A 6,401-nucleotide genomic window follows, 5' to 3' on the forward strand; every position below is an offset into this window, starting at 1 on the left:
TAATTCAAAAGCAAGGACATGAGCTCTGCCGGTGGAGAGATTTCTTTATTTGATCTCAGTATATATGTTATAGTTAGAGCCCTGCAATAACCCCTCCCCCCCCGCCCCGCTCATCGCAACAAACATCTCATCTCTGGTTTGGTGTGGGCCAGACAGAGGTGACATTGGGTGGGGGTGCATAGGGACCTGGGCTGGAGCGAGCGACCTGGGCTGGAAATGAGCACAGTGTCTGAGACCACCAGAGGGATTCAGGAAGTTGCGGGGATATCGGGGCTTCACGGTGACTGAGGCCGGATTATCGGGGTCACTACGGATTAATGGCAAGTATCCTGTTTAAATGAGACCTCTTTTTTAAGGCGGCTGCCCTGCACGGCTGGACGATGAGCCCCAATCATTACGGTTACACCAAATAGGGTTGCTGCTATTTCTGTGTTCTGTGTACTTCCTATTTCTGTAACCGCTGTTGAACCAGATGCATGGCTGTGCAAACGTAAAGGAAGACAAACACACAACAACTTGGAAAAGCAAGAACAGAACTAAGATCAGAAAGCTTGATTTTTTTAAATTTTTTTTGGATTTTTCCCCTTTTTTCTCCCCAATTGTACTTGGCCAATTACCCCACTCTTCCATCCGGGTCCCGGTCGCTGCAGACTACCACATCTCCTCCGATACATGTGGAGTTGCCAGCCACTTCTTTTCACCTGACAGTGAGGAGTTTCACCAGGGGGACGTAGTGCGTTGGAGGATCATGCTATCCCCCCCCCCCCCTTCCCGAACAGGTGTCCCGACCGACCAGAGGAGGCGCTAGTGCAGCAACCAGGACAAATACCCACATCCGCCTTCCCACCCACAGACAACGGCCAATTGTGTCTGCAGGGACGCCCGACCAAGCCGGAAGTAACACGGGGATTCGAACTGGTGATCCCCATGTTGGTAGGCAACGGAATAGACCGCTACACCACCCAGACGCCCATATATATAAAAGCTTGATGGGGGAAAAGAAATGCTTCACAAAATCATCTTAAAAGATAGAGGTTCTGCAGAGCACCAAGGTTAGGGGTCAAATCTTGTGAAATCCTGACTAAACCAAGCACCGACGGCTCCTTTACTTGAGAACTGTGCCACAAATGCCGTTCTAATTGTTGTGAAGTCTCCGGTCTCGCACATATGCGGAAACTAAAAGTGGATTTGGGCGGTGATTTGATGCTCTCTATGTTTAATGGCCCTCAGCTGGGTGTTGTGTTCCCTTCTATTCTATATTAACGCTCTCTTTTACCCCCCCCCCCCCATCAGCTTCAGGTTTTAAATAGGCATCCTCACCATAGTTCCCCCGGCACAAGGTACAGTGACATCAGATCCTTAGCTAAACTTGTTTTCGCATAAAGCTAAACCAAGATGGCTGCAGGGGGCCTGGCCCTCCGTCCCCTGACGACTCCCCGTAGTAGTCTCGGTCTCACGCCGTGTGGTTTGTCTGAAGCGGGAGGAAATGGGCTCTGTGACCCTTACCTTAAAAGTCGACTGGGCTGCGTTTGAAGCCCACCGGGGCCTACACAACCGCTCCACTTTAAGAGCGCTCCTACTGCCACCCCCCCCCCATCAACACCCCCCCCCCAACACCGTCATGACATGAGTGTGTGTGGTCTTTACTCTTTTGTTGACACCCCTGGCATGCCACCCACTACAGTACACCCATATTTGGCCCGGCTGCTCTTACCTCCAGGCAGTGCATGGAATGGGAGTGTGTGTGGGCACTGAACAGTATGGGTGCACACACACACGCACACACACATGCACACGCACACACACACACACATGTGCAACAGATTCATAAGCACATGAGTGTCCATGAACACTCACATCCACAAACGCTTTAACATGAGCCCACCACACACACAAGCACATATTCTCTCTTATATATATACACACACACACACACACACACACACACACACACACACACACACACACACACACACACACACACACACACACTCATGCATGTGGGCACATACTGACAGACCCATGCCCAAACTCTCTCTCGCTCTCTGTCACACAAACGCACACTAATCCAGATCCACACTTTCGCAAATACACTTAAATACATTTACAGTACTGTCTCTCATATGCACGCAGACACACACACACACACACACACTCACACACACACACACACACACACTAGTGGGTGTTTGTTCAGTGTCGGAGTAAAACTGTACATAGAAAGATGGTGCAGTGCAGACAGAGTATAAGACTGTAATTCAGACTCATGTTTCTTTTTTTTAAATATTTCAAAATTGGCATCCCTGAGCACACTAGTCACCTGCTGCGTTTTGGTCGGTCTATTTTCATGAAAATATAAAAGCCATGGATAAGAACTGTGGAAAAATCTGAATTTCGGAGAAAAAAAAACATCAATATCCTGCAGGAATGTGTGGAGAAACGGAGAACTCGGTGTGTTAACGAGGAGATGGCGAGGTAAAACGTGACCGAAACAGAACGTCATCAGGAAATCTTGCAAAACCCTTTCTAAATGGATCTTTTGAATGTTTTCTTTTTCCTTTCTCTTTTTAATGAAGTAGTCCGTCTCCCTGCGCACAGGGAGACCGTTTGCGTAAAACCTGCTCAAGGATATCAAACCGATTGGATTTCATTATTTTTTCTTCGACTTCGCAGGTTCACTTAAGATTTGCTTCACGCTCGGGTAGAAAATGGCTCGTGTTCAGGAAAATGAGGTTTCTCGGCGGTCTTGTTTGCTGTTTGCTTTGCTTTTGGATTCCATATTTTACTCTGCCTCGTGGTGCCCTCGTGGGTCTTTTGTCGTTCTAGAAAAGTTCTCTGTTCAATAATGCACTTTAGATATATATTCAAATTATGGTGTGTGGTGCTGTGGTCATCTCACAGCAAGAAGGTCCTGGGTTCGAGTCCCGGGGCAGTCCAACCTTGGGGGTCGTCCCGGGTCGTCCTCTGTGTGGAGTTTGCATGTTCTCCCCGTGTCTGCGTGGGTTTCCTCCGGGGGCTCCGGTTTCCTCCCACAGTCCGAAGACATGTAGGTCAGGTGAATCGGCCATACTGAATTGTCCTTAGGTGTGTGTGTGGGCCCTGTGATGGCTTGGCGGCCTGTCCAGGGTGTCTCCCCACCTGCCGCCCAATGACTGCTGGGATAGGCTCCAGCATCCCGGCGACCCTGAGAGCAGGATAAGCGGTTCGGATAGTGGATGGATGGATGGATTATGGTGTGTCACCCAGACAGCTGTGGGGTAGTTGCCCTTAAAGCGGGGGTGCGGGGAACCAAGGAGGTTGCTGAGAGGCTCATGAGGAGGGGGGGGGGTGTCCTTGGGAAAATGAATATCCCATTATTGTTAAATTTGCTAAAATCATCCCGGTGAGAGAGAGAACGGTCTAAACTCGGTGTGTAGCGGGGCCGGGCCAGTTAATCTGGCCTCGCCGTGTCTCTGGATTTTAATTGGTAGTTGGGTGACTTCCACTCCTGTGACCTGGAAACAGATGCTTCAATGTGAAGTTAATTAGATGGAAACAGACTTACCTGGGCTAACTGTCAGTGCTTATAGGTTACGGAATAAGCCTTGCGAACATCCTCTCACTGACGCACACACACACACACACACCGGCGTGGATGTACCCACGGAAACACACGCGTGCGGGCGGACATACACGCGTGCACTCGCACGCAAAAGGACAGGCAAACATGCACGGTGCCCGTGTTGCAGAACACACATGAACACACTTGAGGACTAATCACAAAGCATCATTAGTGGAGATCGCTGACTCCCCTCGGTGTGTTCCCTGCATAGATAATGACAGCCAGCCTGCACAACTCAGCAGCACCAAAATAACTCTGTGCCTGTATTCAAGGCATCTTTTATATTCAGACTACAGTCCACACACTCACACACACACTCACACGCACACACACACACACACACGCACACGCACACACACACACACACACACCGGGGGAAAAAAAACAGAAACTGGATGCTTGCCGCAGCAAGTCAGACTTGTGCCAAATGGAGCAGGCCAGTCTACAGCTTGGGCTGTCCTCGTTCAACCTCTGTCTTAGAAACTGCCTGCAGTCAGGCTTCGGCGCTTACCTGCCGCTACCTATGTGCCCTACTCCCCCCCCCCCGCCCCCCCCCGCTCATGCCATAATGTTGCTGGAAACATGGCGTCTTCCAGTTTGCTGGAGGATTGTTTGCAACTGGGTGAGGTACTTAGGATGTTGAAATGAAAAAACAAGCATGGCAGAATGATCAAAAGTCAAGGTGAAGGTTGTTATTATGAGAGGATCTCAGAACAACGTGCCCCTTTTTTCTAATTTTTCGAGTTACTCTGTCTTGAGAACGACATGCGGTGAGGGATGCAACGGTAGGAACTCGGTGTCCCGCTTTAGAGAACTCTTTGATGGGATGCATGTGTGTGGAAGGACATATTAGCTGTTTCCAGTCAAATATCTGACATTTCAGTTTCAGAGCATCCATCAAACTATCGGGCACCGCTGCAGAACTTGGAGTAGTGGATTTAACAACTTGTCTGTCGACGTCTCTTCTTCTGGGGCTTTTCAGCTCTTAGCAATTCTTCTTTATGGCCAAACGTTCCAGTTAAGGAGGTTGATTTATATAGAACCAATATATAACTTTCTATTTTAGGTTGTTTTTTTTATAGCAAGCAGGCTTTTTACTCGGACAGCTTTACATAGAATAAAGGCAAATCACTAAATCATCCCTAAATGCAAAAACAAGGAGCGTATACTCGAGAAGAAATTGAAAAGCCAGCGCAAACTTTTTTTGGAGGGGGGGGGTGGATTTCCCCCCTTTTGCTCCCCATTGTATCTGGCCAATTACCCCACACTGCAAAAAGTGAAGTCTTAACAACTGAAAATATCTTGTATTTGGTACAATAAGTCCAATATTGAGTAGAATTATCTTGAATTATCTTATTCCACTGGCAGATCATTTTACTTATTTCAAGTTTTTTTCCTGATTTTGGTCAATTTAATCTTGTTTTAAGAAAACAAGATTAACATTTCTTTAAAAACAAGATTAAATTGACCAAAATCAAGAAAAAAACTTGAAATAAGCTAAATTATCTGCCAGTGGAATAAGATAATTCAAGATAATTCTACTCAATATTGGACTTATTGTACCAAATACAAGATATTTTCACTTGTTAAGTTTCCACTTTTTGCAGTGCACCCCCTCTGCCGATCCGGGAGGGCTGCAGACTACCACATGCCTCCTCCGATACACGCGGAGTCGCCAGCCGCTTCTCGACACCTGACAGTGAGGAGTTTCACCAGGGGGACGTAGCGCATATGAGGACCACGCTATTCCCCCCAGTCCCCCCTCCCCTCCGAACAGGCGTCCCGACCGACCAGAGGAGGCGCTAGTGCAGCGACCAGGACACACACCCACATCCAGCTTCCCACCCGCACACACGGCCAATTGTGTCTGTGGGGACGCCCGACCAAGCCGGAGGTAACATGGGGATTCGAACCGGGATCCCCATGTTGGTAGGCAACGGAATAGACCGCCACGCTACCTGGATGCTTTAAAAAGCAAAATTACATTATCCAGAATACCTCAGCAGGGATATGAGCCAGTAATTGTTTGTGCATGAACACACCCGGTGACAGTATCATATTCTGGCAACGATAGATGACAGGCAATGGAATAGACCGCCACGCCACCCGGACACCCATCGCAGACCTTTTGATTTGACGCTACAGCCCCATTTTGGGTGCATATATGTTTTTGCCTGTATGAAGCCACTTTTACTACACACTACATTTTGTTTCTTCACAATAACAAAGTACTCACTGCAATGGTGAGTATGTTAATTTGGACGCATAAGAATTCATATTCCAAGTGTATGCTGCCATTTTTTTTTTCATCAATCATCCTAAAGTGCCCTTGAAGGACACCCAACTCCTGAAAACCACTGATCAACCGTTATCCCAAATCCCCTCCAAGGCAGCCTGTACTTTCTCACGAAAACATCCAAGCGGCCGACTTGTAAATGGCACATTCTTCCCACGAGTGCAACAATTGCATCAAGTACAAATGCGCTGTCTTTTGTTTTGCAGATGAATGAGCCTCTGCAGGTTCGAGCAGGTTTAAGTTCCACTATGCTAAACCGTTGGAGCCCTGACAAGTTAGTAAGTGTAGTTGTGAGTCATTGAAGCTCAAAAAAAAAAAGCCTCCTTAAAGAAGAGAAAACGTATTGCTCTGTCATCAGCAAACTGTGCCCTGATGATATGCAATTTGAATAAAAAGACGAGAAATACATATTGCGGAATAAATCTATTGCTGTATGCAAATTGAAAATGAATGTTTTCACGGTGGCTGGGGATTGAAAGGGTTTGGATAAGGGGTTTAATTAAA

This window comes from Lampris incognitus, chromosome 6 (assembly GCF_029633865.1).
Source record: "Lampris incognitus isolate fLamInc1 chromosome 6, fLamInc1.hap2, whole genome shotgun sequence".
In the NCBI taxonomy this organism is placed as follows: domain Eukaryota; kingdom Metazoa; phylum Chordata; class Actinopteri; order Lampriformes; family Lampridae; genus Lampris; species Lampris incognitus.